We start from the raw sequence: 24,825 nt of genomic DNA on the forward strand, positions 1-24,825 counted from the left end.
TTGTAAAGGGATTAGACCCCCAAAAGTTCAAGTCCCAAAGTGGGACAAAAAATTAAGTGAATAAAAAGTTGAAAAAAATAAAGTTTGCCCCAAAAATATTAAAAGTTTCAAGTAAAAATAAACAAAAATGTCATTTTCCCCACATAAAGTAAAGAAAAAATGGTAAAAAATAGGGGAAGAAAAAAGTATACATTTTTTGTCACCTTACATCACAAAAAGTACAACAGCAAGCGATCAAAAAGGTGTTTATAGTACCAATCTAACCGTCACCTCATCCTGCAAAAAAGGAGCCCTTACCTGAGACAATCGCCCAAAAAAAAAAAAAAAACTATGGCTCAGATTATGGAGACACTAAAACATATTTTTTTTTTGTTTTAAAAAAGCTGTTCTTGTGTAAAACTTACATAAATAAAAAAAAGTATACATATTAAGTATCGCCGCGTCCGTATCCGCTCTATAAAAATATCACATGACCTAACCCCTCAGGTGAACAGCGTAAAAAATAAAAAATAAAAACTGTACTAAATAAACCATTTTTTGTCACCTTACATCACAACAAGTGTAATAGCAAGCGATCAAAAAGTCATATGCACCCCAAAATAGTGCCAATGAAACCGTCATCTCATCCTGCAAAAAATAAGACCCTACTTAAGATAATCACCCAAAAACTGTAAAAACTATGGCTCTCAGAATATGGAGACACTTGAACATGATTTATTTTTGTTTCAAAAATGATATTATTGTGTAAAACTTTCATAAATAAAAAAAAGTGTACATATTAGGTATCTCCGCGTCCGTGACAACCTGGTCTATAAAAATACCACATGATCTAACCTGTCAGATGAATGTTGTAAATAACAAAAAATAAAAACGGTGCCAAAACGGTTATTTCTTGTTACCTTGCATCACAAAATGTGTAATATAGAGCAAGCAAAAATCATATGTACCCTAAACTAGTACCAACAAAACTTCCACCCTATCCCGTAGTTTCTAAAATGGGGTAACCTTTTTTGGGTTTCTACTCTAGGGGTGCATCAGGGAAGCTTCAAATGGGACATGGTGTCAAAAAAAAACAGTCCAGCAAAATCTGCCTTCCAAAAACCATATGGCATTCCTTTCCTTCTGCGCCCTACCGTGTGCCTGTACAGCAGTTTAGGACCACATATAAGGTGTTTCTGTAAACTACAGAATCCGGGCAATAAATATTGAGTTTTATTTGGCTGTTAACCCTTGCTTTGTAACTGGAAAAAAATTATTAAAATGGGAAATCTGCCAAAAATGTGAAATTTTGAAATTGTATCTCTATTTTCCATTATTTCTTGTGCAACACCTAAAGGGTTAACGACGTTTGTAAAATCAGTTTTGAATACCTTGAGGGTGTAGTTTCTAGAATAGGGTCATTTTTGGGTGGTTTCTATTATGTAAGCCTCGCAAAGTGACTTCAGACCTGAACTGGTCCCTAAAAATTAGGTGTTTGAATTTTAAGATTTGCTTCTAAACTTCTAAGCCTTGTAACATTCCCAAAAAATAAAATATAATTCCCAAAATGATCTAAACATGAAGTAGACATATGGGGAATGTAAAGTAATAACTATTTTTGGAGGTATTACTATGTATTATAGAAGTAGAGAAATTGAAACTTGCAAAAATTTGCAATTTTTTACAAATCCTTGGTAAATTTGGTGTGTTTTTTTTATAAATATACATTTTACCAGTGTCATGAAGTACAACATGTGACAAAAAACAATCTCAGAATGGCCTGGATAAGTCAAAGTGTTTTAAAGTTATCACCACCAAATGACACTGATCAGATTTGAAAAAAATGGCCTGGTCCTTAAGGTGAAATAAGGCTATGTCCTAAAGAATTTAACAGTATGCTCCTCAATGCCCGCCCTTTAACAGTAATATATATAGTGCCTGCCCCTTTAACAGTGACTCCCACAGTGCCTGCCTCTTTAACAGTGACATCTACAATTCCCGCCCCTTTAACAGTGACCTCCACAGTGCCCGCTCCTTAAACAGTGACCTCCACAGTGACTCCCCTTAAACTTTGACCACCCCTTTAACAGTAACCTCCACATGGCCCTCCCCTTTAACAGTAACCTCCACATGGCCCACCCCTTTAACAGTGACCTCCACAGTACACGCCCCTTAAACCTTGATCACCCCTTTAACAGTGACAAAAATATTGGTCTCACCTTTAACAGTGACCTTCACAGTGCCCGCCCCTTTAACAGTGACTTTCACAGTCCTCGCGCCTTTAACAGTGACCTCCACAGTGCCTGCTCTTTTAACAGTGACCTCCGCAGTATCTGCTCCTTTAACAGTGACCTCCACAGTGCCCGCCCTTTTAACAGTAACCACCACAGTGCCCGCCTCTCTAATAGTTGTCTTCATGGTGTCCGCCCCCTTAACACTGACCTCCACAATACCCGCCCCTTTAACAGTGACCTCCCCTGTAACAGTGACCTCCAGTACATGTCTTTTTTATACTGCCCACCCCTTTAACAGTAACCTCCACATGGCTGGTCCCTTTAACAGTGACCTTCACAGTGCCTGCTCTTTAACAGTGACCTCCACAGTACGTGCCCCTTTTACAGTGACCTCCACAGTGCTCTTCCCTTTAACATTAACCACCCTTTTAACAGTGACCTCCACAGTGCCCACCCCTTTAACATTGATCACCCCTTTAACAGTGACCTTAACAGTGGTAGCCCCTTTAACAGTGACCTTCACATTGCCCATCCCTTTAATAGTGCCCGCCCCTTTAACAGTGACCTCCACAGTGCCCGCCCCTTTAACAGTGACCTCCACAGTACCTGCACCTTTAACAGTGACTGTCACAGTGCCCACCCCTTTAACATTGACCACCCCTTTAACAGTGATCTCCACAGTGCCCGCCACTTTAACATTGATCACCCCTTTAACAGTGACCTTCATAGTGTCCGCTCTTTCAACAGTGACTTTCACAGTGCCCGCCCCTTTAACAGTGAACTGCAAGGTGCCCGCCCCTTTAACAGTGAACTGCAAGGTGCCCGCCCCTTTAAGATTGACCTCCACAGTGCCCACCCCTTTGACATTGATCACCCCTTTAACAGTGACCTTCATAGTGGCCGCCCCTTTAACAGTGACCTCCACAGTACCTGCACCTTTAACAGTGACTGTCACAGTGCCCACCCCTTTAACATTGACCACCCCTTTAACAGTGATCTCCACAGTGCCCGCCCCTTTAACATTGATCACCCCTTTAACAGTGACCTTCATAGTGTCCGCCCTTTCAACAGTGACTTTCACAGTGCCCGCCCCTTTAACAGTGAACTGCAAGGTGCCCGCCCCTTTAAGATTGACCTCCACAGTGCCCACCCCTTTGACATTGATCACCCCTTTCTAACAGTGACCTTCATAGTGGCCACCCCTTTAACAGTGACCTTCACAGTGCCTGCCCCTTTAACAGTAACTTCCACAGTGCCCGTTTGTTTAATAGTTGCCCCTTTACCACATGCATGTAGCAGTGTAGTTGTGCCATCATATGTTATATGACTGAATATTTAAGAACCTGCGAACTGCTAAAACCTGTGATAAGTTGTTATGGCAACCTGGAGTAGGACCTGCGAGCTTCTATTGGCTAATAAGGGACATGTTTCCGTGTAAATGGCAGTTCGGATTTAAGTGAAAGGCTTGCTGGCTTCTATTGGCTAATGCAGGTAATATTTTTGGAATATCTCAGGAACGGTACGTCCTACAGAGCTGAGACCGGTCTAAAACCTTCTCGGACACCTGATGTACCTGTGTGCCAAATTTGGTGAAGATCGGTCTAGTCGGTTGGTCATGCATAAAGGACGTCCAGACAGACAGATGTCTAGACAGACAAGACAGACAAACAGAAACATATTTTATATATATATATAAGAGATATACACTGGCCTGTCAAAAAATAAGTTGCCACCTGGATTTTAATTAAGCAAATAGTTATCAGCCTACTATTGGATAATTATTGCATGGGCGATTATCTTTCAGCTGGAAATAAGTTATTTAACCTCAACTGGTGCAATGAGTTGCTTCTCATTTCTTAAACAAATATGTCGAAAGACACATCTCGTGGTCGTGGAAAAGATGTTAGTCTGTTTGAGAACCTTGCATCACAATTGAAATCAAATTGAAGAAAAACAACAGTAGAACTCAGGACTATGTTTAACCCTTTCATAACCAAGGGTCATTGATGCCCTAGTGTCCAGGTCAAAATTTACAAATCTGACATGCGTCACTTTATGTGGTAATAGCTTTTACTTATCCAAGCCATTCTGAGATTGTTTTCTCGTGACACATTGTACTTCATGATAGTCATATATTTGAGTCAACATACTGTATATATATTGTAAAGGACGCCAAGGTTGGGTCCTCAGTGACAGATATGTATCACCAATATTTGGGTTGTGGTGCCTTTAAGAAAGCACTACCTAGGTTCCGGTACCCACAGGGTTAACTCACTCTCCTGATAAGAGGAAAAGGAAGTTAGTGAGGGTGGTGTGGAGTGTGTGGAGTGTGTGGTGGACACACTGCTGTGGCTGGCTGTGAACAGAGCTGGAAACTGAGGACATGTGGAAGGTTTGGCAAGAAAGCCGACTGGAATCTACCACGGACTAAAAAGAACCCAGGGTAAAAATACCTTTATTTTGAACGGACTGTTCTATTGATTATGTTGTACTGAACTAAGCAGACTTTAAGTTGGGTTTGTATGACCTTGGCTGCTGGAAGCTGTACCTATTTTCATTTTGGAAAATAAATATCTGTTTTCTTTAACCCTGGGCTGGCTCATGCACCTGGTTTATTGGAGCGATCTTCCCCCATATTACAATATATATATATATATATATATATATATACAGGTCCTTCTAAAAAAATTTGCATATTGTGATAAAGTTCATTATTTTCTGTAATGTACTGATAAACATTAGACTTTCATATATTTTAGATTCATTACACACCAACTGAAGCAGTTCAAGCCTTTTATTGTTTTAATATTGATGATTTTGGCATACAGCTCATGAAAACCTCAAATTCCTATCTAAAAAAATTAGCATATCATGAAAAGGTTCTCTAAACGAGCTATTAACCTAATCATCTGAATCAACTAATTAACTCTAAACACCTGCAAAAGATTCCTGAGGCTTTTAAAAACTCCCAGCCTGGTTCATTACTCAAAACCGCAATCATGGGTAAGACTGCCGACCTGACTGCTGTCCAAAAGGCCATCATTGACACCCTCAAGCAAGAGGGTAAGACACAGAAAGAAATTTCTGAACGAATAGACTGTTCCCAGAGTGCTGTATCAAGACACCTCAGTGGGAAGTCTGTGGGAAGGAAAAAGTGTGGCAGAAAACGCTGCACAACGAGAAGAGGTGACCGGACCCTGAGGAAGATTGTGGAGAAGGACCGATTTCAGACCTTGGGGGACCTGAGGAAGCAGTGGACTGAGTCTGGAGTAGAAACATCCAGAGCCACCGTGTACAGGCATGTGCAGGAAATGGGCTACAGGTGCCGCATTCCCCAGGTCAAGCCACTTTTGAACCAGAAACAGCGGCAGAAGCGCCTGACCTGGGCTACAGAGATGCAGCACTGGACTGTTGCATGTCATTTGGAAATCAAGGTGCCAGAATCTGGAGGAATACTGGGGAGAGGGAAATGCCAAAATGCCTGAAGTCCAGTGTCAAGTACCCACAGTCAGTGATGGTCTGGGGTGCCATGTCAGCTGCTGGTGTTGGTCCACTGTGTTTTATCAAGGGCAGGGTCAATGCAGCTAGCTATCAGGAGATTTTGGAGCACTTCATGCTTCCATCTGCTGAAAAGCTTTATGGAGATGAAGATGTCATTTTTCAGCACGACCTGGCACCTGCTCACAGTGCCAAAACCACTGGTAAATGGTTTACTGACCATGGTATTACTGTGCTCAATTGGCCTGCCAACTCTCCTGACCTGAACCCCATAGAGAATCTGTGGGATATTGGGAAGAGAAAGTTGAGAGATGCAAGACCCAACACTCTGGATGAGCTTAAGGCCGCTATCGAAGCATCCTGGGCCTCCATAACACCTCAGCAGTGCCACAGGCTGATTGCCTCCATGCCACGCCGCATTGAAGCAGTGATTTCTGCAAAAGGATTCCCGACCAAGTATTGAGTGCATAACTGAACATAATTATTTGAAGGTTGACTTTTTTTGTATTAAAAACACTTTTCTTTTATTGGTCGGATGAAATATGCAATTTTTTTTAGATAGGAAATTTGGGTTTTCATGAGCTGTATGCCAAAATCATCAATATTAAAACAATAAAAGGCTTGAACTGCTTCAGTTGGTGTGTAATGAATCTAAAATATATGAAAGTCTAATGTTTATCAGTACATTACAGAAAATAATGAACTTTATCACAATATGCTAATTTTTTTAGAAGGACCTGTATATATATACTGTATATATATCTATCTATATATATATATATATATACAGGTCCTTCTCAAAAAATTAGCATATTGTGATAAAGTTTATTATTTTCTGTAATGTACTGATAAACATTAGACTTTCATATATTTTAGATTCATTACACACCAACTGAAGTAGTTCAAGCCTTTTATTGTTTTAATATTGATGATTTTGGCATACAGCTCATGAAAACCCAAATTTCCTATCTCAAAAAATTAGCATATTTCATCCGACCAATAAAAGAAAAGTGTTTTTAATACAAAAAAAGTCAACCTTCAAATAATTATGTTCAGTTATGCACTCAATACTTGGTCGGGAATCCTTTTGCAGAAAGGACTGCTTCAATGCGGCGTGGCATGGAGGCATTCAGCCTGTGGCACTGCTATGTTGTTATGGAGGCCCAGGATGCTTCGATAGCGGCCTTAAGCTCATCCAGAGTGTTGGGTCTTGCGTCTCTCAACTTTCTCTTCCCAATATCCCACAGATTCTCTATGGGGTTCAGGTCAGGAGAGTTGGCAGGCCAATTGAGCACAGTAATACCATGGTCAGTAAACCATTTACCAGTGGTTTTGGCACTGTGAGCAGGTGCCAGGTCGTGCTGAAAAATGAAATCTTCATCTCCATAAAGCTTTTCAGCAGATGGAAGCATGAAGTGCTCCAAAATCTCCTGATAGCTAGCTGCATTGATCCTGCCCTTGATAAAAACACAGTGGACCAACACCAGCAGCTGACATGGCACCCCAGTCCATCACTGACTGTGGGTACTTGACACTGGACTTCAGGCATTTTGGCATTTCCCTCTCCCCAGTCTTCCTCCAGACTCTGGCACCTTGATTTCCGAATGACATGCAACAGTCCAGTGCTGCTTCTCTGTAGCCCAGGTCAGACGCTTCTGCCGCTGTTTCTGGTTCAAAAGTGGCTTGACCTGGGGAATGCGGCACTGGTAGACCATTTCCTGCACACGCCTGTACACGGTGGCTCTGGATGTTTCTACTCCAGACTCAGTCCACTCCTTCCGCAGGTCCCCTAAGGTCTGGAATCGGTCCTTCTCCACAATCTTCCTCAGGGTCCGGTCACCTCTTCTCATTGTGCAGCGTTTTCTGCCACACTTTTTCCTTCCCACAGACTTCCCACTGAGGTGCCTTGATACAGCACTCTGGGAACAGCCTATTCGTTCAGAAATTTCTTTCTGTGTCTTACCCTCTTGCTTGAGGGTGTCAATGATGGCCTTCTGAACAGCAGTCAGGTCGGCAGTCTTACCCATGATTGTGGTTTTGAGTAATGAACCAGGCTGGGAGTTTTTAAAAGCCTCAGGAATCTTTTGCAGGTGTTTAGAGTTAATTAGTTGATTCAGATGATTAGGTTAATAGCTCGTTTAGAGAACCTTTTCATGATATGCTAATTTTTTGAGATAGGAATTTTGGGTTTTCATGAGCTGTATGCCAAAATCATCAATATTAAAACAATAAAAGGCTTGAACTACTTCAGTTGGTGTGTAATGAATCTAAAATATATGAAAGTCTAATGTTTATCAGTACATTACAGAAAATAATGAACTTTATCACAATATGCTAATTTTTTGAGAAGGACCTGTATATATTGTGACGAAACCAACCTCGCCACAGTGTTTTGGAGGGGGCTGTTTGCCAGCCTCTTGCCTCAGGATTATGGCCCATACTAACTTTAAAGAAAACAGGCCGGCCGCACAGCTTAAATCTGTCTTTGGAATTGTGTTTTATGTTATTATGCGTTCGGTTAAATTGTATGTTATGTGAGGGCACCCAGATACCTAATATTATTGTATTCATGTATTCTGAGTGCCATTCACCTAATGATATGCACTCAGACTTGAGCTATCTGGGGATATGTTAAATGTCTGTGTTTGCTTTGGGGGTGTGCCATTGTGTGTTTGGGTGCTGATTCCTGTCCTGTTGTCTCCACGTGTGTATTGGTGTTTTCCCTTTGTCCTGAGACATAATTGGATTGCTCCTCGGGTGTCGCCAGGCAGAGAGGAGGAAACCATGATGCATTGTGGGGATGTGTTATGTCTGTGTATCCTGAATTTCTGCATATCTGTCCTGTGTCGCAGTCTCCATTCTGGTCCCCTAAGGGCGTGGCCACCAGATGGGGACCTGCATAAATACGGGCGGGTAGCCCTCAATAAAGTGTTCCTGTTTTATCCTTCATCATGTTGAGACTGGTGTTTGGATAACTGATCAAACTGGGGGATTGCTATACGCTGAAGATTTGCTATACTCCCCTGGCATAACTACTAGCTCTTGTAAGAGCTGTTCCTGCTCTCTGGCTGTAGGAGAGGTTCACCCACTGGAGCCTGGAGCCTTGTCGTAGGTCCAGCGTGGGTGGAGGACGGTGAGACCCCAACCAAGCTGCTGCGGTTCGTGGGGTCTGCAGGGCGTACGGTGTCAAGTGGAGTGCTTGGAGTCCTCGGAAAGCACTAGGAGCATCTATCGACGGAGGTACCCGGTCGGGGTGCTAGGCGTTCCGTTACATATATATATATATATATATATATATTTATATATACACACTGACCCTAAATCGATACTTACTATTTTAAATTAATATTATAGTACTTTATATAAGTAAGGCAATCCTGGCTCTCATGGGGGGTATGAGATTTTGTAATGCCTTCCATATCTTACCTGTGATCAATCAGACATGCTAAATGGCTGAGGTCCAGACTGCTAGTAGACACCTTCATAACCATAAGGCACCGGGCCCAGATGGGTATACTGGGGAATTTTAAAAATCCCTGCAGGAACAAGTGTCCTGGGTACTTGTACAGCTATTTAATACCTATATTACCATAGGAGTTCTTCCACAAGAAACCAAACTGGCCTATGTTAAGGTACTACCCAAGCTTGGGAAGGATGTTTTCGACCGACAGTCTTATAGGTCCATATCATTAATTAACCAAGATGTAAAGCTTCTCTCCAAGATCCTAGTAGATTGCTTAGCAGTCTTTATGCCAGATTTGGAAGATAGCTTGCAAGAGGGTTCATTAGGGGGAGAGCTGCAGTTATGAACATATGAAAAGTACTTTCTCTGCTGAGAGCTCTATTCGAGGATAAGAATAGGTTAAAAAAAAAAAATCAGTTAAGCTAGCTCTGTCATTCTCTTTTTGAGCAACCTGGCAATGCAAAAAATGTTTTTATTTTATAACCTCTGGATTCAGGTGTAACATTGTTAATGGTAGCAAAATGTGGAGTTCAAGTTACTCTGACGACCTCTCAAATTACTAACCTAGGCCTTTGTATAGATACTGTAAATCCCCAACATCTTTGTATACCCCACTTATACAGAAAATAATCCTTAAAATGAAATGGTGGCATCACCTACCCTTAAACTTCTTAGGAAGGTGCCACTTGATCAAAATGATTAGTTTTGCCAGACTATTGTACTCTTTACAGACCTTGCCTTTATTATGGAGACAGGACAATTTCAGATGACTTCAGTCGGCATTTACAACTTTTATCTGGTCTGGGAAATGGTATCTCATTGAAAAAGCTCATGCTTTGCAAACTTGATGGGGGCATGAATTTCCCCAATATCAATGGCTATAATTTAATCTCCCTATTTCGTCATGTGGTGGACTAGTTGCATAGCGCAAGCTTTTATTCTAATTATAGGTTGGAAACTGAGTTGGCAATGGCTTGGGACCTTGTAGCTTTGCTTCACACGAGATACACAAAGCTCCTCCCTCAGATTAAGTCTTTAATTCTTCTATGAAATACTCTATAAAATCATGGAAGGAAATTAGGAAAGTTTTTAATTTGCCCTTTTTAATTTCAAACATATGCCTCCTATGGAGGCACCCGGAAGGCCCGCAGGAATGAACCAAACCACAAATAGCCACATGGCAAGAGGTAGGCTTCTGTCAGACCAAAGACATTTTAAATGTGAAAACATACATACCCCAGTAGAAACATACATACCCCAGTAGAAATCAAAGATCGACTACCAGATGGGTCCTGTCTTCCAGTTCTTCAGATACACAGCTTTTGTAAATCTAGAGCCTTGAATGTTACGAGGGAAGCCTGATGATAGGCCCTCCTACTCAAAAGGTTACCATATCTCAACTTTATAAAGGCTTCAGAAATGATTTTCTGAACATTGATAGCAAAGCACTTTTTAAGCCATGGCAGGACAGGACTGGGGACCCGGATATCACTGATATTATACAACAGGGATAGAACAAGGTGCGGAAATACATTGTCAATAAACAGTGAAGATGTATAAGATGCACTCCCCCCCCCCCCCCCCCAAAAAAAAATGGCAGTGCATCTTATGGGGCGAATGCTGCCATTTACACTGATACATCGCCGTCGCGATGCTACACAGCGTGGTCAGCGGTGTATCAGCAGGGAAGGGGGGAGGGGCTGGGGGCCCGGTGAAGTCACTGTATACTATTACACCTTGCCCCGCTCACTGTAGTAATCATATCTAAATGTAGGCAATGTTAAAGTATAGAAATTCTCTGAAATCCAGAATGAAGCAGGCAGGAGACCGGGCGACGCAGCGTAACTCACTAAGTCACGCGCCTGCGCCGCCTGCTGCATTCAAAAAGTGGGAGGAGCAGGCACGTGACGTAGTGAGTTACGCTGCCGCCCGGCCTCCTGCCTGCTACGAGAGTTTAGTAAGTGCTACATGCTGGATTTCAGAGGATTTCTATACATTAACATTGCCTACACGTTAGATATGATTACTACAGTGAGTGAGGCCAGGTGTAATAGAATACAGTAACTGCACCGGGCCCTGCTGCCATTACAGCACCAGATGCCAGCCCTTAGCCCCTGTTTTGGGAGTTATTCACTACACAGGGAAACTGTCATGGGGGGGGGGGGATCTGTGGATGACACATAGCATAAGATGCTATATATGTGTCATCCACAGATCCCCCCCATAGCAGTGTCATGTCATCCACAAATGCCCCCATAACAGTGCCATCCACAGATGCCCTCATAACAGTGTCATCCACAGATCCCCCATAATAGTGTCATCCACAGACCACCATTAGTTCAAAAGCACACCTTTTGGTTCAAAATATTTGTTCTCTTATTTTCCTCCTAAAAAACCTAGGTGCGTCTTATGGGAAAAATACTGTATTTTAAACGTATGCACTGTATGGTTTCAACATTCTACCCTCCTTAAACTTTCCAGATAGCATAACTAGCTGCCCAAAATGCCATGCTCCCCTAACTGACTTGCGGCATGGTGTTTGGAGCTGCTATTTTACCCAGCACCCACCTAGACCCCTGAGAGGGAAAAACTGCAAAAGACCAAATACCACAAATTGATCCATGTTATTCTCCTGGTAGCTCTTAGGAGCTTGCCAGACAAATGGTTGGATCCCACTTCTCCTGAAAGAACATATGTGATTGCCCAGTTAAAAAACCTACTTCATTTAGACCATATAGATACAGAACTCTATGTAAACAAAAAAAACTGAGAAACTCCTTAATAAATGGCAAATCTCTATTGAACATCATTATACCAGTTCAGACGCTCAGGAGATTATGAGATCTTTTAAATACAGAGTGGCATTTTCAGGCAGATATAAAGGGATCACTAAGAAGATTCTGGAGACTTGGGTAAGGGGTAGCCGCTGGCCCGGGGCTTGGGGGATCTTGGCTTATATCTGTTGATGCCCCTGATTTTGGACCTGTAGACAAAGATTATTACTAGAGATGAGCAAATTTCTCAAATTGATTAGGACGGTTGGCCGAATTTAAAAAAAAGATTAGATCTGAATTTATTTGTGACGAAACGCGTTAAAAACAGCTATTTTCGGGCTGCTGAGAGCCTATATATTGGTGTAAAACACTGTGCATTGCAGAAACATGCATAGGGAGTCTGCTGTTGTAGTAAAACAATACTGTGACATGCAGATGACTCTTAGAATCACTTCAAACTTTACTTACTTGGGGAGTTACGGGGCCAAAACTGACCAAATAACTCAAGTGTGGACTCGCAGGTCAGTGTTAGTGCCAGATATAAAGAACCTTGTAGTGGCTCATGATTCTACAGTAAAGTGAAAGAACAAACTCCTTGTACACCATTATCAGCTGATTCCACATAGATTTCTAAAGAACCGCTGATACAAGTAGTGACCCCCTGACAGAGTGGAGAGTGTGTCAGCAGTAGGTTTTTGTTGACTTCACTGTTTATTTTGCCCTTCTTCTCATCCGTCATAAGAACAACTGCAAAAAAAGGATCCTGTCTTTTGAGAATCTGCCTTTTACATGGTCAGCATTTGGTCAGTAATCCATCAGTGTTGCTAAGGCCAAAAAAAAAAAAAAAAAAACAGGACTGGTTCCAAAACAGAGATGACACGTGATTAAAAAGTTTGTATGTCCTCTGTGTTTTGTGCCCACTCCTGCTTTTGGCTTCCAAATTATGAGCAAATTCTGATGCAAAATAGGGACCGTACGTACAGGCCTTATGGCTGCTCCAAAGACAGGATCCAATGTGTTTCTCATTTTTCCGTCCTTCTAACAGATCAGAAGAAGTTTAAAGTGAATGGTGATGTAAACAGGGCCAAACAGGAACAATAGTGGCAACGTCATAGAGTGGAGAGGGTGGAAACCACGTGAGGAGTCAACACAGTGGCCCCGTCACAGAGTGGTGAGGTAGAAACAGCATGAGGAGTTGACACAGTGGCCCAGTCAGAGAATGGGGAGGTGGGGGGCACAAGCAGTGGCAGTAACAGCACAAGATGGTGTGTGGCAGTAGGAGCACATGACAGCAGGTATGTGGCATCAGGCTGGTGGCAACATCCGAACAGTGGCTGAAGCAGGTGGCCAGAAGAAACGGGTCTCTTTTGACAAAGTTTGGGTGTGGCACCCAGAATGATCTAGTACAGTGATGGCTAACCTTGGCACTCCAGCTGTGGTAAAACTACAACTCCCAAGATGCCCTCCTTTCTTGGCTGCTCTCAGAACTCTATAGAAATAAATGAAGCATGCTGGGAGTCATAGTTTCACTACAGCTGGAGTGCCAAGGTTAGCCATCACTGATCTAGTATGATGCATCAGGCACTGGCATATGGAAATTCTAGCTGACCCACACTTGATTCATCTTTACAAAGGTCAGTCTCTCCACATTTTGGGTGGAAAGGTGAGTTCTTCTTGGGGTAACTATGCTCCCTGCCACACTAAATAGCCGCTCTGATGCCACACTACTGGCTGGCAGGAAAGCTTGTCCAGGGCAAACTCAGCCAGTTGTGGCCACAAATCAAGTTTGGCTGCATAGTAATCCAGGGGATCTTCAATGTGAGGTGGCAGGGTGCATTCCAAGTATGCCACCACCTGCTGGTTCAAGTTCTACTCCATGTCTTGCTGCTGCTGGAGGGTGAAGAAAAGTGCTCATCAGAGAGCCTAGACCCACAGCTTGAGAACGTGGAAGCGGCAGTGCCGTCACTAAGTTGCTGGTGTGGCTGAGCAGGAACCACATTTACCAAGTGGGCCGTAAAAGACATAAATTGTCCTTGAATGAAGTTACAGCTCCACACATCGGCACTGCTATGAACTGTAGCAGACACCAACAGGCTCAAGGACTGGCCAACCTTCTGTTCAACATATGTGTATAGGGCTGGTACTGCCTTTTTGGAGAAGAAATGATGGCTTGGGACTCTCCACCTTGGCTCGGCACAAGCCATCAGTTCTCTAAAAGATGCAGAGTCCACCACATGGAAAGGGAGGGACTGTAGTACCAGCAACTAGGCCAAGAGCATGTTCAGCTTCTGTGCTGTTGGATGAGTGCACACATAATGTTGTCTTTGGCAATCGCCTCTGTGATCGATTGTTGACAAAATGAGTGACGAGGACTAGGAGGAAGAGGAGGAGGAGCATCAGGACCAGCAGATGATGGGAAGGAAACACAGCTCCCTTCTGCTGACGTGGTCGAGCCTTGACTGCAGGAAAAGGGGTGCGGGCCACTGGGTGATGCAGTGGTTGCTGCATCAGACTGTACCACTGCATTAGCGCAACGGTTTTCCCAGGCCACCTTATGGTGAGGCTGCATGTAGTGACGCTGGCCCATGGTGCCAACATTGGCACCCTGGCCACGCTTCACCTTCTGCTCACATATTCTGCAAATTGTCATACTGACGTCCTCTGGCGTCTTGATGAAGAATTTCCTGCTGACTGCCTGCTACCGCTGCCTCTGTGAACCCCTGCACAGCTACTTCTCTTTGAACAGGTAGGTTCCTGCATAGTGGGTGGTCTACCCCGAGCATGTTTGGCTCCCGACCTCCCAATGCTGCCATCCTGCTGACTCATGGCAATGCTACCTCCCTGCTGGCTCAGCCACTGCCTTATGTACAAGCTGCCACCCTGTGATGATGATGAAGCCTCCTCTTCGCCCTGCTCCCACGTGCGATAGGCTACGTCACTGTCTGCACGTCACTGATGTCACTCTTACCAGTCTCAGGGCCACGCAACACCAGCTCCCATGCGACTCTCATCGTCACTACTTGCCGGTCTACCGGAGGAGGCAATGGATCTCTCCTCCAGATCTTGGTTCAGCAGTAGCTGCTGACTGCTCTCTAGAATCTCATCCTCGCTGAAAAGTGGAGCCAAGCCGACAGCATACAGCATAAAATACTTCTCTAGCTGAAGGAACAGAAACTGACAGAGACAGGTTCAGGACAGGTGGGGTCACAGAGCTTCTTCCTGGGCCATGCAAACTAAGCATCGTGTCAGAGGAACTCACTGACTCCTGGCTGGGGGTCTCTGATAATAATTGAGACGAAGCAGAAGACCAAGTCAACCATTCAAGGATAGCTGGGTTGCTGGTCAAAACACAACCGCTAGATGACACTGGCAGCTCTGGCCTGTTGCTGAGACTGCTGCTACCCCCCTCCTACTTCTGCTGCTACTTCTGCCAGCGCCAGAAACATTTTGGCCATTGCCCATTTCCTTACTGTAGAAGGGCCTGTCACCTGTCTGTCTGACAAACTGTAAATTAAAAGAAACTGCAAGGGTAAAAGAGCAATAGTATGTAGTTATATAGAAAATCAAAACACTTCAAAACTGTTTGTATCAGACTGCAATTTCATCCCAGAATCAAGGAGGAATGGATGTACTTATATATCAACTAAATACACCCTAATACTGTTTGTATCAGACCGCAGTTTCACCCCAATAACAGAAGCAAGGATTACTGGAATTACTGTTGTATCAAAGAATGCAAACAACCTAAATTCTGTAGTATTAGATCACTTTTAGTAACCCCAATTAGTGCAGAAAGGTGTAATAGAACAGCTCCTATTACCCAAGCTTTACACTCCCCTATTAGTCCCTGCTCTCTTCCTACAGTGCCTCTCTATCCTTTCCCTAAACTATGAATAATCTTTCACTTTACTGTTCAATAGTTGTTTTATGAATAAAGTCTTTCCTAATCACTGTCCCTAGCGCCTACAACAAATTTAATTTGAATGAGCAGAAGCTGTAAATCTCAAATTAAGTTAATTAATATTAAGTGTCATCAATGAAACGACCATAACAAACCACATAATTGAATAAAGGATTAGAAGGTGTAAAAATATAAAGCTCCTCCTAAAATGCAGCAAAAATAATTGCCAGCGAAAGTGAGAATTTGAAACCCACCAGCATCCTGTCTGTAACATAAAAATCTAAATCAAACTTTAAATAAATAATCAATAGACATTAAGAGAAACTCCTTCAAGTCAGACTTGCACTTGATGGATTTTTTAAGACAATTTTTAACTGCAATCATGGCCTGACTATGTGGAATACACAAACACACACCAACAATATTACATGTAATAAACTGATATCCAGGTCGTCATTCAAATTGTGAAAAACTTCAGAGAACCAGTGTACTGTCCTTAAGGAATCCTGGAAACCCAATTCCAGATTGTATAAGCCTTTAAGGTGAAGGAAAAATATCCTTATGAGTTTTCAGCAATCCATGGAAAATGGGAGTGACTTGGTACTGTGGAACTAAAAATTCAGCCACCTTAGAGCTCAAAATACCAACATTAACACCCTCCCCAACATGGAACCTGGCCGACTCCCAGTGTTCAGTACACATGCACAGTATAGTTCAGACTTCAGGAACAGAAAGTAAATAAAAGGGGAAAAAAACACCAAATATCTTGCTATACAATAATGAACAGTGCCAGAGTCACCCATGAATGGCTGATCAATGGGGATATTGGATGTCAAACCTCCACCAATCTGATATCAATGGCCTGTCCTGAGAACACGCCATAATTTAAAAATCACGGATAACCCCTTTAAAGGATGACTGAGTTAAAAAAAATATTTGATATGTCATAAAAACATATCAAATGTTTTCATGGGTGGGGATCTGAGACGCCTACAGAACAACTAGAACGGCATAAGCCATTTTTCAGATTAAAGGGGTTGTCCAAGTTATTTTTATTATGATCTATCCTCAGGATAGATAGCAGGAAAGGAGGACCGGCACTCGCTGTTAGGATATAGAATTGCTCTGTTTATTGTCACTGTTTTGTGGCAATAAACAGAGCAATGCTATATACTAACAGCAAGTGCCGGTCCTCCTTTCCTGCTTCTATATGGGATGCCTGCCCTAGGACACGTGCACTGCCACGCTTCTATTGCCGTTGTGCTGATCGACATATGGTATACTATCCTCAGGATAGGTCATCAATATTAGATTGGCAGGGCTCCGACAGCCGGAAACCCCATTGATTGAAGAGAAGGTGAACTCTGTGCCAGCGCCGCCTTCTCTTCATTGTTTACCTGCTTGCTATCGCAACAGGAGTAGTGAGCAAGTGTAACTACAAGACATGCTGTCCCATTCACTTTAATTGGTAGCTGGTTCCTATACACTTGAGTAGGAAAAAGCTGTCCCATTGAAGTGAATGGGACGGATTCTTGTAATTACACCTGCTCACCGCTGCTGCTGCGATCGCAGGTAAACAATGAAAAGAAGGCAGCATTGGCATGGCAAGCGCCTTTTCTTCAACCAGCTGATTGTCAGGGGTACCGGGTATCGGACCCCTGCTGATCTGATATTGATGACCTATTCTGAGGATAGGTCATCAATAAAAATAATTTGGACAACCCCTTTAAAAGACAGATTAAGAAGGATCATATGACCCTAGGTGATGTGAGTATACTGTACATCAGCAGGCATTTGCTGCCAAAAAGTGATACATTTTTTTGACCATTTTTATTTTACACAGGCTGTTTGTTATCGCAAGTGGTCTTGCATTTACAGAGTCATATATGTGTTATGCAAGCGGGTGTGGACCCACTGCGCCACTGACTGGCTACACCGAGGGAAAATACGCGGTCAGGAAGTTTAAAGTCAGGGCAGGCAACAAAGTCTGTTTAATGGAGAAGCAGGGTCCGGTACACAGTAAAGCAGAAACTTCCAAACACCTTCACAGAAGGAACTAGACTGGCTAGTGACTAAGATTGTTTAGATGCCTTCCTGCCTTCCTGCCTTCCTGATTCAGGAAGCACCTTTAAATACTTCCTGCAACCCAGCCATAGGTTGGGGAGATAGAGGGCGTGTACGTGCTACCTCACAAGGGAGGAGAGACACGCCCATGCACGCCCTAACAAACAGTACAGGACTCAAAGCAGGAAAGAAGCTCCGGCAATAAGCACAGATATAATCATTTAAGATACCTGCTGTCAGCACGGCAGTGAGGGAGCCCCGCGCTTGTGCCCGCTTGTAGGTGTAGCAGTGTAGGCACAGAGCACTGGGCTAACAATGTCTCGCTGTCACTTCAACATTGCTAATTATGTCTTGGTGTTAAAAAGCTTGAAATCAGTTGCACACAGTCCTAGGAGAACACAGAATGTCATCCAAACTTTTCAGAGCAATTGGAGGAATTTTACGATATGGATTGAATTAATTTGGACCCAAATTGCCCAACCAACTCGCTCAAATCAAATTATAAGAAATTTGCTCATCACTGTTCAGCAGCAAATGATTAATCTCAGTATATAAAGCATAATTATTAGCATTCATCATCTTATATTGTGTCTCTGCTTGCCCTTTAACACTTAAGGTTACAAATAGGGATGAGCGAACTCGAACTGTATAGTTCGGGTTCGTACCGAATTTTGGGGTGTCCGTGACACGGACCCGAACCCGGACATTTTCGTAAAAGTCCGGGTTCGGGTTCGGTGTTCGTCGCTTTCTTCGCGCTTTTGTGACGCTTTCTTGGCGCTTTTTGAAAGGCTGCAAAGCAGCCAATCAACAAGCGTCATACTACTTGCCCCAAGAGGCCATCACAGCCATGCCTACTATTGGCATGGCTGTGATTGGCCAGAGCACCATGTGACCCAGCCTCTATTTAAGCTGGAGTCACATAGCGCCGCCCGTCACTCTGCTCTGATTAGCGTAGGGAGAGGTTGCGGCTGCGACAGTAGGGCGAGATTAGGCAGATTAACTCCTCCAAAGGACTTGATTAACTGATCGATCTGCAGCTGTGGATCATTGAGCTGCTGATCCTCAATTGCTCACTGTTTTTAGGCTGCACAGACCGTTTGTCAGTCTCATTTTTCTGGGGTGATCGGCGGCCATTTTGTGTCTTGTGGTGCGCCAGCACAAGCTGCGACCAAGTGCATTTAACCCTCAATGGTGTGGTTGTTTTTTGGCTAAAGCCTACATCAGGGTGAAGCTGTCACACCAAGTGCATTTAACCAGCAATAGTCTGTTCATTTTTTGGCCATATACAAAATCAGGGGCAAGCTGCGCCTGTCACCAAGTGCATTTAACCCTCAATGGTGTGGTTGTTTTTTGGCTAAAGCCTACATCAGGGTGAAGCTGTCACACCAAGTGCATTTAACCAGCAATAGTCTGTTCATTTTTTGGCCATATACAAAATCAGGGGCAAGCTGCGCCTGTCACCAAGTGCATTTAACCCTCAATGGTGTGGTTGTTTTTTGGCTAAAGCCTACATCAGGGTGAAGCTGTCACACCAAGTGCATTTAACCAGCAATAGTCTGTTCATTTTTTGGCCATATACAAAATCAGGGGCAAGCTGCGCCTGTCACCAAGTGCATTTAACCCTCAATGGTGTGGTTGTTTTTTGGCTAAAGCCTACATCAGGGTGAAGCTGTCACACCAAGTGCATTTAACCAGCAATAGTCTGTTCATTTTTTGGCCATATCCCAGTCTAATTCTGTCACTAAATCCATACCGGTCACCCAGCGCCTAAATACTAGGCCTCAAATTTATATCCAGCTAAATCTGTCCCTAGTGCTGTAGCTGGGCGAGTTATTTAGTGTCCGTTCAAGCACATTTCTTGTTCTGGGTTGAAATACAATTCCCAATTTAGCAATTTCATAATTTAGTGGTTCCTGCTATATCAGAGCTATTTGAAATCTATCCCAAAAAGGGTATATAATATTGAAGGTGCACATTGGGTCATTCAGAATAACTTCACACACACCCGCTACTGTGTATTTCCAAGTCTAATTCTGTCACTAAACCCATACCTGTCACCCAGCGCCTAAATACTAGGCCTCAAATTTAAATCCCTCTAAATCTCTCGTTACCCACCGCTGTACTGTTGTTGCTGGGCAAGATATTTAGTGTCCGTCAAAGCACATTTTTTGTTCTGGGTTGAAGTACAATTCCCAATTTAGCAATTTCATAATTTAGTGGTTTCTGCTATATCAGAGCTATTTGAAATCTATCCCTAAAAGGGTATATAATATTGAAGGTGCACATAGGGTCATTCAGAATAACTTCACACACACGCTTCTGTGCATTTCCAAGTCTAATTCTGTCACTAAATCCATACCGGTGACCCAGCGCCTAAATACTAGGCCTCAAATTTAAATCCCTCTAAATCTCTCGTTACCCACCACTGTACTGTTGTTGCTGGGCAAGATATTTAGTGTCCGTCAAAGCACATTTTTTGTTCTGGGTTGAAGTACAATTCCCAATTTAGCAATTTCATAATTTAGTGGTTTCTGCTATATCAGAGCTATTTGAAATCTATCCCTAAAAGGGTATATAATATTGAAGGTGCACATAGGGTCATTCAGAATAACTTCACACACACGCTTCTGTGCATTTCCAAGTCTAATTCTGTCACTAAATCCATACCGGTGACCCAGCGCCTAAATACTAGGCCTCAAATTTAAATCCCTCTAAATCTCTCGTTACCCACCGCTGTACTGTTGTTGCTGGGCAAGATATTTAGTGTCCGTCAAAGCACATTTTTTGTTCTGGGTTGAAGTACAATTCCCAATTTAGCAATTTCATAATTTAGTGGTTTCTGCTATATCAGAGCTATTTGAAATCTATCCCTAAAAGGGTATATAATATTGAAGGTGCACATAGGGTCATTCAGAATAACTTCACACACACGCTTCTGTGCATTTCCAAGTCTAATTCTGTCACTAAATCCATACCGGTGACCCAGCGCCTAAATACTAGGCCTCAAATTTAAATCCCTCTAAATCTCTCGTTACCCACCGCTGTACTGTTGTTGCTGGGCAAGATATTTAGTGTCCGTCAAAGCACATTTTTTGTTCTGGGTTGAAGTACAATTCCCAATTTAGCAATTTCATAATTTAGTGGTTCCTGCTATATCAGAGCTATTTGAAATCTATCCCAAAAAGGGTATATAATATTGAAGGTGCACATTGGGTCATTCAGAATAACTTCACACACACCCGCTACTGTGTATTTCCAAGTCTAATTCTGTCACTAAACCCATACCTGTCACCCAGCGCCTAAATACTAGGCCTCAAATTTAAATCCCTCTAAATCTCTCGTTACCCACCGCTGTACTGTTGTTGCTGGGCAAGATATTTAGTGTCCGTCAAAGCACATTTTTTGTTCTGGGTTGAAGTACAATTCCCAATTTAGCAATTTCATAATTTAGTGGTTTCTGCTATATCAGAGCTATTTGAAATCTATCCCTAAAAGGGTATATAATATTGAAGGTGCACATAGGGTCATTCAGAATAACTTCACACACACGCTTCTGTGCATTTCCAAGTCTAATTCTGTCACTAAATCCATACCGGTGACCCAGCGCCTAAATACTAGGCCTCAAATTTAAATCCCTCTAAATCTCTCGTTACCCACCGCTGTACTGTTGTTGCTGGGCAAGATATTTAGTGTCCGTCAAAGCACATTTTTTGTTCTGGGTTGAAGTACAATTCCCAATTTAGCAATTTCATAATTTAGTGGTTCCTGCTATATCAGAGCTATTTGAAATCTATCCCAAAAAGGGTATATAATATTGAAGGTGCACATTGGGTCATTCAGAATAACTTCACACACACCCGCTACTGTGTATTTCCAAGTCTAATTCTGTCACTAAACCCATACCTGTCACCCAGCGCCTAAATACTAGGCCTCAAATTTAAATCCCTCTAAATCTCTCGTTACCCACCGCTGTACTGTTGTTGCTGGGCAAGATATTTAGTGTCCGTCAAAGCACATTTTTTGTTCTGGGTTGAAGTACAATTCCCAATTTAGCAATTTCATAATTTAGTGGTTTCTGCTATATCAGAGCTATTTGAAATCTATCCCTAAAAGGGTATATAATATTGAAGGTGCACATAGGGTCATTCAGAATAACTTCACACACACGCTTCTGTGCATTTCCAAGTCTAATTCTGTCACTAAATCCATACCGGTGACCCAGCGCCTAAATACTAGGCCTCAAATTTAAATCCCTCTAAATCTCTCGTTACCCACCGCTGTACTGTTGTTGCTGGGCAAGATATTTAGTGTCCGTCAAAGCACATTTTTTGTTCTGGGTTGAAGTACAATTCCCAATTTAGCAATTTCATAATTTAGTGGTTTCTGCTATATCAGAGCTATTTGAAATCTATCCCTAAAAGGGTATATAATATTGAAGGTGCACATAGGGTCATTCAGAATAACTTCACACACACGCTTCTGTGCATTTCCAAGTCTAATTCTGTCACTAAATCCATACCGGTGACCCAGCGCCTAAATACTAGGCCTCAAATTTAAATCCCTCTAAATCTCTCGTTACCCACCGCTGTACTGTTGTTGCTGGGCAAGATATTTAGTGTCCGTCAAAGCACATTTTTTGTTCTGGGTTGAAGTACAATTCCCAATTTAGCAATTTCATAATTTAGTGGTTTCTGCTATATCAGAGCTATTTGAAATCTATCCCTAAAAGGGTATATAATATTGAAGGTGCACATAGGGTCATTCAGAATAACTTCACACACACGCTTCTGTGCATTTCCAAGTCTAATTCTGTCACTAAATCCATACCGGTGACCCAGCGCCTAAATACTAGGCCTCAAATTTAAATCCCTCTAAATCTCTCGTTACCCACCGCTGTACTGTTGTTGCTGGGCAAGATATTTAGTGTCCGTCAAAGCACATTTTTTGTTCTGGGTTGAAGTACAATTCCCAATTTAGCAATTTCATAATTTAGTGGTTCCTGCTATATCAGAGCTATTTGAAATCTATCCCTAAAAGGGTATATAATATTGAAGGTGCACATAGGGTCATTCAGAATAACTTCACACACACCGCTACTGTGTATTTCCAAGTCTAATTCTGTCACTAAATCCATACCGGTGACCCAGCGCCTAAATACTAGGCCTCAAATTTAAATCCCTCTAAATCTCTCGTTACCCACCGCTGTACTGTTGTTGCTGGGCAAGATATTTAGTGTCCGTCAAAGCACATTTTTTGTTCTGGGTTGAAGTACAATTCCCAATTTAGCAATTTCATAATTTAGTGGTTTCTGCTATATCAGAGCTATTTGAAATCTATCCCTAAAAGGGTATATAATATTGAAGGTGCACATAGGGTCATTCAGAATAACTTCACACACACGCTTCTGTGCATTTCCAAGTCTAATTCTGTCACTAAATCCATACCGGTGACCCAGCGCCTAAATACTAGGCCTCAAATTTAAATCCCTCTAAATCTCTCGTTACCCACCGCTGTACTGTTGTTGCTGGGCAAGATATTTAGTGTCCGTCAAAGCACATTTTTTGTTCTGGGTTGAAGTACAATTCCCAATTTAGCAATTTCATAATTTAGTGGTTTCTGCTATATCAGAGCTATTTGAAATCTATCCCTAAAAGGGTATATAATATTGAAGGTGCACATAGGGTCATTCAGAATAACTTCACACACACGCTTCTGTGCATTTCCAAGTCTAATTCTGTCACTAAATCCATACCGGTGACCCAGCGCCTAAATACTAGGCCTCAAATTTAAATCCCTCTAAATCTCTCGTTACCCACCGCTGTACTGTTGTTGCTGGGCAAGATATTTAGTGTCCGTCAAAGCACATTTTTTGTTCTGGGTTGAAGTACAATTCCCAATTTAGCAATTTCATAATTTAGTGGTTTCTGCTATATCAGAGCTATTTGAAATCTATCCCTAAAAGGGTATATAATATTGAAGGTGCACATAGGGTCATTCAGAATAACTTCACACACACCGCTTACTGTGCATTTCCAAGTCTAATTCTGTCACTAAATCCATACCGGTGACCCAGCGCCTAAATACTAGGCCTCAAATTTAAATCCCTCTAAATCTCTCGTTACCCACCGCTGTACTGTTGTTGCTGGGCAAGATATTTAGTGTCCGTCAAAGCACATTTTTTGTTCTGGGTTGAAGTACAATTCCCAATTTAGCAATTTCATAATTTAGTGGTTTCTGCTATATCAGAGCTATTTGAAATCTATCCCTAAAAGGGTATATAATATTCAAGGTGCACATTGGGTCATTCAGAATAACTTCACACACACGCTTCTGTGCATTTCCAAGTCTAATTCTGTCACTAAATCCATACCGGTCACCCAGCGCCTAAATACTAGGCCTCAAATTTATATCCCGCTGAATTTGAATACAATACATTGGGCCAAATAATATATTTGTTGTTGTGGTGAACCATAACAATGAGAAAAACATCTAGTAAGGGACGCGGACGTGGACATGGTCGTGGTGGTGTTAGTGGACCCTCTGGTGCTGGGAGAGGACGTGGCCGTTCTGCCACATCCACACGTCCTAGTGTACCAACTACCTCAGGTCCCAGTAGCCGCCAGAATTTACAGCGATATATGGTGGGGCCCAATGCCGTTCTAAGGATGGTAAGGCCTGAGCAGGTACAGGCATTAGTCAATTGGGTGGCCGACAGTGGATCCAGCACGTTCACATTATCTCCCACCCAGTCTTCTGCAGAAAGCGCACAGATGGCGCCTGAAAACCAACCCCATCAGTCTGTCACATCACCCCCATGCATACCAGGGAAACTGTCTCAGCCTCAAGTTATGCAGCAGTCTCTTATGCTGTTTGAAGACTCCGCTGGCAGGGTTTCCCAAGGGCATCCACCTA

Source organism: Bufo gargarizans, chromosome 1 (assembly GCF_014858855.1).
Source record: "Bufo gargarizans isolate SCDJY-AF-19 chromosome 1, ASM1485885v1, whole genome shotgun sequence".
NCBI lineage: Eukaryota > Metazoa > Chordata > Amphibia > Anura > Bufonidae > Bufo > Bufo gargarizans.